The sequence below is a fragment of the Macaca fascicularis genome, chromosome 11 (assembly GCF_037993035.2).
Source record: "Macaca fascicularis isolate 582-1 chromosome 11, T2T-MFA8v1.1".
NCBI lineage: Eukaryota > Metazoa > Chordata > Mammalia > Primates > Cercopithecidae > Macaca > Macaca fascicularis.
In genome coordinates this window covers 122,032,354-122,042,760 of record NC_088385.1, presented here as the reverse complement: position 1 = coordinate 122,042,760, position 10,407 = coordinate 122,032,354, and the positions used below count along the sequence as shown (strand labels likewise).

Sequence of the window (10,407 nt, the reverse complement as noted above, 5' to 3'; positions counted from 1 at the left end):
ATCATTAATGACTCATTAATGACTCATTAATAATCATTAATGACTCATTAATGATTTCCTTAACGAATCCTTAAGGAGATTAATTAACAAAAAACAAATAAAACATATAATATGTTAGAAGGCGATGCCAGGTGGTTATATTTTAGCAGGGAGACAGAGATTCTCAAGAAAACTAAGGAAAAAAAATATATGTTAGAAGGTGATAAGGGCTCTGGAGAAAGAATGGTGGGAACGTTTAAAGGATTCTCCGGCATCAAAGGGAAAGGGCACTGTTCGTTCCTGGGAGGAGAAATCAGCATCCTACCCAAGTCTACAGAGAAGGCCATGCAGAGAGGGCCTGCATGAATCGCTGTAATATCATCGTGCTAGGACTTCAATAAGTTTCATTTTCACTCTATGCATTTAAGATGGCATCATCTCCTGCATTGCAGAAATCAAAGGTTGGTTGTCGCTGGCTGCCAAGCTCATTCTCAGACTTCTTGACTCCGGGATGGGTCAGGAATCATTCATTCAATTGCATAGATGGAAAAGCTGATAAAACAGGCAAACTGTGATTTCATCCAAGATTTCCCGGGAATTTGTAAACGGATTTAGAAATATCAAATAGATTAAGAACCCGAGTTTTAAGTTTGAAACAGGCCTGGGTTACAGCCCCTGCTCCATCATTTACTTTAGGAAAATCATTTCCCCTCCGTGAGTCTCAGCTTCCTCATCTGTAAAATGGGAATAACAGTATCTGATGGTGAGTGTGAGGACCCAGTGGGCTCACGTTTGTAAGGCATTCAGCACAGTGTCCTGAACATGGCGACACTCCAGAAATCATAGTGGAATTTATTTTGCACTCATTGACGATTTCAAACTTCCGACAAACGTACGTTAGAATGTGTATATGTGTGGGTATATATACATACAATGCCATCCAAAAGTGAATATATATTACATATGTGTGTGTAAATGTGTATTGCATAATATGCATATGTGTATGTGTGTTGTATACATATATGTGTATGTACACATGCATGTACATGCCGAGTTTCACCCAAAGGTGATTATGCCAACGTATGCATGTGTGTATATGCACCTTGCATGCATATGTACGTATGTATTTTGTATGTATATGTTTATGTATGTGCCTATGAATGGGGTAGGTATGCATATATACTCATGCAAAGGTAATTTTAATATATGCAAATTACATGCATATATGATCATGTGTATGTACATGCATATATGTATTTATGCGTATATATACTATATATATGTGGTGTGCGTATGTGTGCATAGTGTATATGTGTTTGTGCATGTGTGTATGTGTGTGTGTGTGCGCATGCATCTACACACACACACACACACACACACACACACACACACACACAGTCCTTTCTCGAGCTGTTTTTCTCTCCAGGAGCAATGAAGACAAAAACTCCTCACACTCTGTTTGATTCTCAACTTTCCTGTCCCCAGCAGATACTGGGTATATATTCGCAGATGTGGCAGCCTGCCTGGCCGAACCCCAGAGGTCTAGCATGTCTGAGATGAGGCAAAACCCTCTGAATGCCAAGGCAGGAGATAGAATGGTTAATAACTTTAGTGGAGAACCTTGAGATAAAATGGGTTAAAGTGTTTGATTTTTGCAGCTCTGTAAGGTTACATTCAGCTTCCAGTCCTTGTTTCTCTCCCCTACTCTCTCACCCTCTTTTTCTGCCTCCCGATGAAAAATATGCTCCGGCTTAATAGAATTACTCTCAGAGCCATCAATGCAAACGCTGTTTCAGGGCAATCTCATTCGAACAAATGTATTTTTATTTGAACAGTGTTACTTGAGAAATTAAATCGCTGTATCTGTTCCCTTTTCCCTCCCTCCCCCCAGCCATCCACACAGCCCTCACAATGGAGAGGAGAGGCGAGCAGGGCAGAGCTGAACTGTTTTTAAATGAATTTGATCTGATTTAATGATTCCTCTCTGCATTAATTAACAGTGAAACCAGCCAATATGTTGTGTCATTCATAGATGTATCCACCGGCATCTGCTTTATTTTTGGAGTTGACTGAATGTATCACTCTTCAGACTTATTGTCTTTGAAAAGTTCAGAGCTAGATTAGAGGAGGCCTGGTGGAGATGTGGGGACTGGACATGTCCACATGAGTGCAGGTGTGTGTGGGTTTGGGAACATCTGTGGTCCATTGAAATAGGGGCAGTTACCCAGAGGTTGGTACCAAAGAGATCTAGGATCGAATCTCAACTCAAGTGCCCAATAACCATGTGATTTGGGGCAAGTCCTGCCACTGCTTTCTGCCTCATTTTCTCCCTCTGTGGGTTGGGGATAATAATTGTGACCACTTCCCAGAGAGCTCGTGAGGGTAGAATGACTACAGGTGCCTGCAGGGGATTGGAGATCAAAGATGCCATCATCTCCTGGATTGCAGAAATCAAAGGTTGGTTTCCAAGGCAGCAAGAAAGCACTAGGACATCAGGGAAAAACTCCCCCAGGCCAGCCTGTTCAGGAGGTTTGCACCTCGATTGTGTTATGGAGACAGGGCCAGCTTCATAGCCTGTAACCTGCGCAGCCACACAGAGCCTGCACACCGAGGGGCTTCTCCTTTGGTCTGATGCTGTCCTGTCACTGTCTTAAAATACTTACTAATTGTATCTTTTTGTTGCATGTGAAGTCTGACGGGACAACGAGCAGAGGAGATGTGTCATGGGCATCTCCTCCACCATTTCGTGTCCTGCATCTGCATTTAACATGTGCAATATCTGAACCTAGTTTTCTAGAACAAGGGACCCACATTTTCATTTGGCACCAGGTCCTACAAATGATGCAGCTGGTCCTGTACAAAGAGACTGTCCTTGAGTGATCATCTGTTTTAAAAAAGCAGTGCTAATTTTTTTTAAATGATTCTAAAGAAGGTGGAAAAATTGCTGAGCACCTGCTCTGTATTGAGTATCACACTTGGTATCATCTATCTCATACATTTACGACTTTAAAATTCTCTAAAATAGATACTTTGTCTTCATTTTTCATAGATGAGAGGAACTGAGGTTTGGAAGAATTAAGTAATGTGTTTAGGATCCCATAGCTAAGAAAAGATGACTCCAGACGAAACCTTGTCTGTCCATGAAACATGGACTCAGCTTTCTTCTGCCTTTTCCTTTTGTTTTTTTCCTTCTCTCCAGTCCTATATCCTCTTTCCTTATTCCTTCCCTCTCTCTTCCTCTTCCTTCATACATAGAGGTCTTCAGTGAGCGCGGGTGGATCTAAAGGGAAGTGAAATGAACTGACTGTAATTTTAATGATTGATCAGTTAGTATCTTCAGCAGGCATCTACACTTCCCAGAGTTGGGGTGTAAGCTAAGCTCAGACACCATATGCCAGTCAATAATTATGCAAAAACCATGTTTGATGCGTGGGAAACTGCTGAATTTAATGTCAAATATTCCCGAACCATTCAAGCCTTCAAAGAAAGCATATGGTTGTGTTGAATGAAAGTCCGTTTTTTTCTGATTTCAAATGAGGCATGGCTGTCACTTAGCGTCTTTTAAAAGATAAATTGAAATGATTGTCCTGAAAGTGTACACAGAAAAATAACAGGTTTGCTGTTTAATCTTTCTGATCCCTAGGACAATGCCACCTCTCTCTATAAATTTTGTTGAAACCCAAACCCCCCACAAATCCCTTAAAGCAATGACAGCTCTGTTTTCCCCACAGAAATGTTTGGTCAGAACAATCTTCAGGAGACTGCACTCAGAAGACATGAAAAGAACAGGTCCACGTACAGAATTTGAAGTTATAAAGTCTAGTAGTAACCTGTATTTAGCACCTACTAAGATGACAGGCCCTTTAAAGATTTTACCTCATGGACGGGCCCGGTGGCTCAAACCTGTACTCCCCACACTTTGGGAGGCCGAGGCAGGCAGATCAGTTAAGCTCAGGAGTTCAAGAACCACATGGCCAATATGGTAAAACCCTGTCTGTACTAAAAATACAAAAATTAGCTGGGCATGGTGATGCACATCTGTAATCACAGCTACTCAGGAGGCTGAGGCAGGAAACTCTCTTGAACCCGAGAGGCAGACGTTTCAGTGAGCCAAGATCACGCCACTGCACTCCAGCCTGGGCTACAAAGCAAGACGCTGTCAGAAAAAAAAAAAAAAAAAGACTTTGTCCCACTTAGTTCCAAGAACAGCCATAGGTAAATACTGTTAATACCCTCGTTTAATTGATAAGGAGGTAGAAAATCAGAGTCAATAATCTGCCCATACAGCTAGAAAGGGGAGACACGAAACTTCACAGCCAGATATCTTGAACCCCAGAACCAAGATACCTAACCAGGACTCACTCTGAATTTACTCTTTGAAGGAAGCAAAGGATGGCCGTTTCAGAGGAAGAGGTAAATGATGGCATTCTCATTCCCCTGGGGGCTGACCTTTTCTAACCAGCTAATTATTTTAATGGCAGGAGCAATTCTTATTCACTAAAATATCTGCTCTGGTCTGTTGTGTTTCTTGATCTGTTTCCTTCCCCCTCCATTGCTTTCTGTGCCAACCCACCCTGCTGCTGCCTCCATTATCTAGAAGAGTTGGGTAAATATGCCCCCTTCAGTGTATCTTTTGGCAAGTTCTGAGTATAGCAAGAACCAAGTTGATCTGGAGCCCAACGGACTTGGATTGGAATTTTAGCAGTCTTCTTACTAATGCTGAGCTCTTGAGCAATTTATATCATGTCTTTGCACCTCAATTTCCTCATCTGCAAACAGGGATAACATAGTTGTAGTGGATACTGTAATATGCTACCCAGCCTCTCCCTTTGGGAGTGAGGGACCTGTTCTCTCACCTCATAGGGGCGCTGCCACCTGCTACTCCTCAACTGTCAGTCTTCTTTGGAAATTGCCATAGCTGCAAAGAGAGCTACCTCATCCAAGTATCCCCCATCTTCCCAGGAGAGCTGCATCCCTTACCCTAACCGGGGGAAACCCTGAAGTTTATCTGGCTTTAGAGCTCCCCATGGGGTTGACTGAGGCCCTTGTTCAGACTATAAACCTGGCTTCTCCCTTTTCCCACTCCTGCTTCCTTTCTGTTACTTCCCCTGCTACTGACTCTGCACGTCTTTCTCAAACCTCCTGCATGTTCATCTTCATCTCAGAGAGGAGAATCTGACTTTTGACAAAATCCCTTAAACTAAATCCTAATTCACTGTTAGCTGTTATTTTATGATTTATTTGGTGGAAAATATACTCAATTGCCTTCGATGTGCTGGGCACAGTACTAGGCACCAATGGTAAAAGTTAAGACTTAACAAACTTGAAAGTTCTTGAAAGGGTGATATGAAGGAGCAAAAGTATAGTGATGTTGTCTTTAGGGAGATCTACATTACCAGACTCCACATGTAGGATTCATTGAATCTGAGTTCCCTTACCTTGTATCCACCCACTTGGTTTAGGAAGAGGAACGTGCAGACTCTGACAAGGGGTAGGGATTGACTTGCCCAGGGACATAGAGGAATGGGTGTTTGTTGTGCCTAAAAAGAGAGCCAGATCTTCTCATTCACAGGCCTGTTCTCCTTGAGTGTGGTCCCCAGCCTCCATCTGGATATTCCAGGGAAACTCCTCCCATGTCTTAGCAGGGATGGCTGTGCCAAAAATGATGCTTCAACACAGGTCCCAGTATTCTGGCAGCCAATGATGGGTGACTAAGAATAAATTTTGCCAAGTGCAAGGCATCCTCTTTCTTCATCACCACCATCACCATCATCATCAGTGATTGATGATGATGAGTTCATCATCACTTTAAGGCATTATCCCCCATAGTCCTCCCAATAATCTATTGACATTGTGAAGAAAACAGATGTTCAAAGCAACTAGGCAAGGGAAATCACACAGCTATTTGCCATTACTTTTAATGGCAAAAACCACAGTTACTTTTGCACCAACCTGATAAAAAAGAACAGTGCTAGGATTCAACCCCAGGTTGGCTGGCTGCAGAGCACCTCTCTTCACCATTAAGCCATCTGACTGTCTTTGTGTGCCAATTCTTTAAGCATCATACACTCATTCCACACATATTTCCTGAGCATTTTTTTTTTTTTAGCAATGGCATCTCACTCTGTCACCCAAGATGGGATGCAGTGGGGTGATCATAGCTCACTGCAGCCTCAGACTCCTGCACTCAAGCAACACCCCCATCTGAGCCTCCTTCCTGAGTAGCTGGGCACAAGCCGCCTCACTCATCTCTTCTCTCCATTTTTTTATTTTTAGCCAAATAGAAGTATGTCCGATCAGAGACCTGCAGAATAAGCCCTAAGAGGTATACACTAAGAGGTATATGGGGCAGGGACCATGTTTTTTGGGTTTTGTTTTGTTTTGTTTTGTTTTGAGACAGAATCTCGCTCTGTTGCCCAGGCTGGAGTGCAATGGCGCAATCTCGGCTCACTGCAAGCTCTGCCTCCCAGGTTCACGCCATTCTGCTGCCTCAGCCTCCCGAGTAGCTGGGATTACAGGTGCCTGCCACTATGCCCGGCTAATTTTTTGTATTTTTTAGTAGAGACAGGGTTTCACCGTGTTAGCCAGGATGGTCTCAATCTCCTGACCTTGTGATCCTCCCTCCTCGGCCTCCCAAAATGCTGGGATTACAGGCGTGAGCCACCGCGCCCAGCCCAGGACCGTGTTTTATACTCACTCTGTAATGATGAAAATGAGAGCAAACACTTTGCTTGTGTTTAACGTTTCCTAGACACCATTGCAAGTCCTTGGCCTATCAATGTGTGACTCACAAAATTCTTACAACTGCCAACAGGTGAAGACAGGTCACACAGCTTGCGAGTGTCAGAGCTGGGCTCTAAACCCAGGCACAGCTGGGATCCATGGCCCCTGCTCTTGAGGACTAGGCTTTAGTCCAGGGCTTACAAACTACAGTGCATAGGCAAAATCTCACTGTTGACTGCTTTTTAGATAAAGTTTTATTAGAACACAACCATGCCTGATTATGTATCTATTGTCTACGGCTGCTTTGGGGCTACACTGGCAGAGTTGAGTATCGGCAACAGAGATCTTATGGGCCACAGAGCCCAAAAGATTTATCCGCTGACCCATTACTGAACACACTTGGCGCCCCTGCTCTCTAGCCTCTCTTACAGCTTCACATGCGGGTCTCTCAGACTTCACAGCATAACTTAATAAGGTGGATATTATTATTTCATAAAGAAACAGAGACCAAAGGGAAGTTAAATAGTAGGTCCAAATTTAGCAGCCAAGGAAACGGCAAAGCAAGGACTTATTCACAAGCCAGCTGATTCCAAAATGCATGCCAGTAACCCCTGGGCTTTACCAGTGTGCAAGGAAACACGTGGGCAGCTGAGCAGTTAGCCCACCGAGGGGAGAAGTCTTGTCAGTCTGCAAGGCTGGTGTTATTGAACCAGTGAAATAAACCTCCATGCTCCCCTCATACTTCCCCACTGGGCCTAGCGGCCACTCAATACAAACCGCCCCTTCCCTCCCACAGCAGGTTCCCCCACCTCTGGCAGTTAGAGTGTCGCCGGGACAGAGAAAGCCATCCATCTTCGTGGGAAGTGACCGCTCCCAGCAGGGTGCTGCCTCCCCAGCCGCTGAACCAACAGGACCCTGACAGGCATGATGCATTCTCCATGGGTCACCGTCACTGTCCAGGGTTGGGCTCCTGTGTGGGAAGTTCTGGAATCCAGAGGAGTGGAGATGAGGGGAGACACCAAGCAGCTATTTGTAAATGAGCAGCACAAGGGCTGACTCTGTATAGCCACCTGGAGAGGGCAATAGGATGGAGAGAGAGCAGCCTGACAAAATGGAGTCTTTCTAATGACAATAACACCAAAAACAACCATAATAATCAATAACAACAATAACAATAGCAAACTCAGAGCCCTTATTGTGAGCCAGGCTCAGGTCTCAGGGTTGTGCATATGTCAGCACTTACAGTATGTAACAATCCTATGAAGTAGAATGATTATTCCCCCCATTTTACAGACATGCAGTTCAGTACGTTGTCCAAGGTTACAGAGAGAGTTGCTGACTACCTTCTGCAAATCAGAACGCGAGCCCAGGCAGTCTGTCTCTGAACTGCCACCCTTGCCGCCCCTTCCAAGGCTCCTGTTGAGAATGCAAAGTACAATAGGTAGAATTCTGCATGCCCTCACTTCACATCACAACTGCATTTCTTCTCTGTCATTTCTGGAAGGGTTCTACTGCTTGCAAAAATTTGACCAGAAGATCAAGCACAGGACAAAGGTTACTATGTGTGTTGGTTTAATCATTTATTCTGCAAATATTTACTCAGCACCTACAATGTGCCAAGCACCATGCTGCACTTAGTGGAGCAATACGAGGGGGAAAAACAAGCAAGTTTAAGGCTTAAAAGGCTTAAAATCTATGGTGCAAACAGACATCAATGCTCAAGGTACGGTTGTAAATTTGCAAGAGGGAAAGGAGGCAGTACTCCAAGCACATGCAATAGCAGGAGCCCAGAAAGGTTCTTGCAGAAGGGAGACTGGCATCGAGATCTGAAAACGGTGTAGGAGTCAACTTGGGAAGGGAAAAGCAACCGAGGCGGAAGGAACAGCATGGACAAAGGCGTGGTGTGTGAGGCCTGATGCAAGCATTCAAGGAACTGAAAGGCACTCAGCGCAGCTGGAGAACTGAGGGTGCAGAAGTCCAAAGCACACTTTGAGGAAAGAGGAGTAGGTAGGACCCCCAGGACTTTGTAGGTTCTGGGAAGCATCTGGGCCTTTGTCCTAAAAACAACTGGGAGCCACTGGAGAATTTTTTTAAGCTGGCTGTTCACAGACTCAGAATAGCAGATCCCATTGGCTGGGAAGAGAAAATTTGGTTTGGGTTTCACCATCCTGCACTAGGCAGTCACCATTCAGGGCCACATCCACCAAGGACATTCAGGACAGGAATCTAGAGAAGGGCCAAAGAAATAGGAGACAGGCAGTGAGGAGAGGGTAAGGCCTGGGCTCTGGCAACAGGTGAGAGGGAGAGAGGGAGACATAAGCAAAGAGAACACTGTGCACTCTGTCCCAGTCATTTCACCACAGTGATGCAGCAAAAAGAAAATTTGGGGACTCCCCCACTCCCTACCACCAACCCCCTCACAATAGAGTCATGCAAACTCTTCTTGCCCTTGTCCCAGCCTACTGCCCCTACTCTTTGGGAACTGAACTGGAGTGGGGGGTTGCCTTCAGGGTGGAAGCAAGTCTGGCCATGTTTTCTGGGTGCTAGCTCAAGCCTAGAGGGGAGAAGTGTGGTAAGAAGGTGAAGAGTAGTCCAGACAAACCCAGGGTGGAGGACTAGATGAAGCCTCATTCCCTAAAACAAGCTGGGAGCTTTCAACAACTATCCTCAAACCCCCATTCTGCTTGTCATATGCTCCCGTGTGGGCCGGACAGAAGTTGGGTTTCTATATAGGAGATGGCCCCAGCCTCCCACTGCAACCCTGATCCTGGGTTGGAGCAGCCTGGGGCTGGGGCTGCTTTTTCATGAGCCCTCACTACCAAGGGTTAAATGCAGCAACTTTCCCCCCAAGCATCCTCCTACCTCCTGTCTCCATCCACTCCTACCACATCCATCTTCCCATGAAGATGGTCCTTTCCTTCCTAAGACCCAGTAGTATTCTTCATTCGTACATTAGGAGTGGGGCACAGAGAGGTTGTATGACTTAACTAAGATCACCTGGTGAACAAAATAGAATGGAAACAAAAGGGAAAGGGCCTTTAAAATAAAAATCAACTGTAGCACTTTCTACTTTCTTGGGGAGTGGTAATGTTTGACGATTTGTCTCTTGGGATAAGTAATATATATTATCAATTAATAATAAGTGTTCTAGTTACTACTGCTATATAATAAACCACTACAAGACTTAGTGGCATAAGAAACCATTTTATTTGTGCTTACTCATTCTGTGGGTCAGGAATTTGGACAGGGCACAATGGGAACAGCTTATGTCTGCCCCACAACGTCTGGGGACTCAGCTGGAAGATTTGATAGCTGGGAGTGATCCAATGGCTAGGGGCTGGAATCAGCTGGAGGTGTCATCACTCACATGCCAGGCAATTGATGCAGGCTGTTGGCTGTGACATCAACTGGGATGTTAGCCAGAACATCTACACGAGGCTCAAGCTTTTCCACGTGTTCTGTTAGTGTGTGCTGGTTGGGCTTCCTCACAGTATGGCGACTGGGCTCCAAGAATGAGCCATCTAAGAGAACAAGGAGGGAGTACATGGCCTTTATGAACTAGCCTCAGCAGTCACATAGCATCACTTTTTCTAGTCTATTAGTAAAGGCAATCACAAAGGTCCCCCCAAGTTCAAGGAGACATAGTTCTCACACTCAATGGGAGGAGCATCAGGGTTACACTATGAGACAAACACATGGGATGGG

The 10,407-nt window shown here is 44.9% G+C and overlaps 1 long non-coding RNA gene across 1 annotated transcript; it reads right to left on the bottom strand.

Moving 5' to 3' along the window:
• Positions 1-1,784: 1,784 nt before the first annotated feature.
• Positions 1,785-8,206, bottom strand: LOC135966120 (uncharacterized). The gene is made up of 3 exons (XR_010579223.2): positions 8,046-8,206; positions 7,512-7,686; positions 1,785-3,259 (listed from the first exon to the last, which is right to left on the bottom strand). It is a non-coding gene; the product is annotated as an uncharacterized lncRNA (long non-coding RNA).
• Between the last annotated feature and the right edge of the window lie 2,201 nt (positions 8,207-10,407).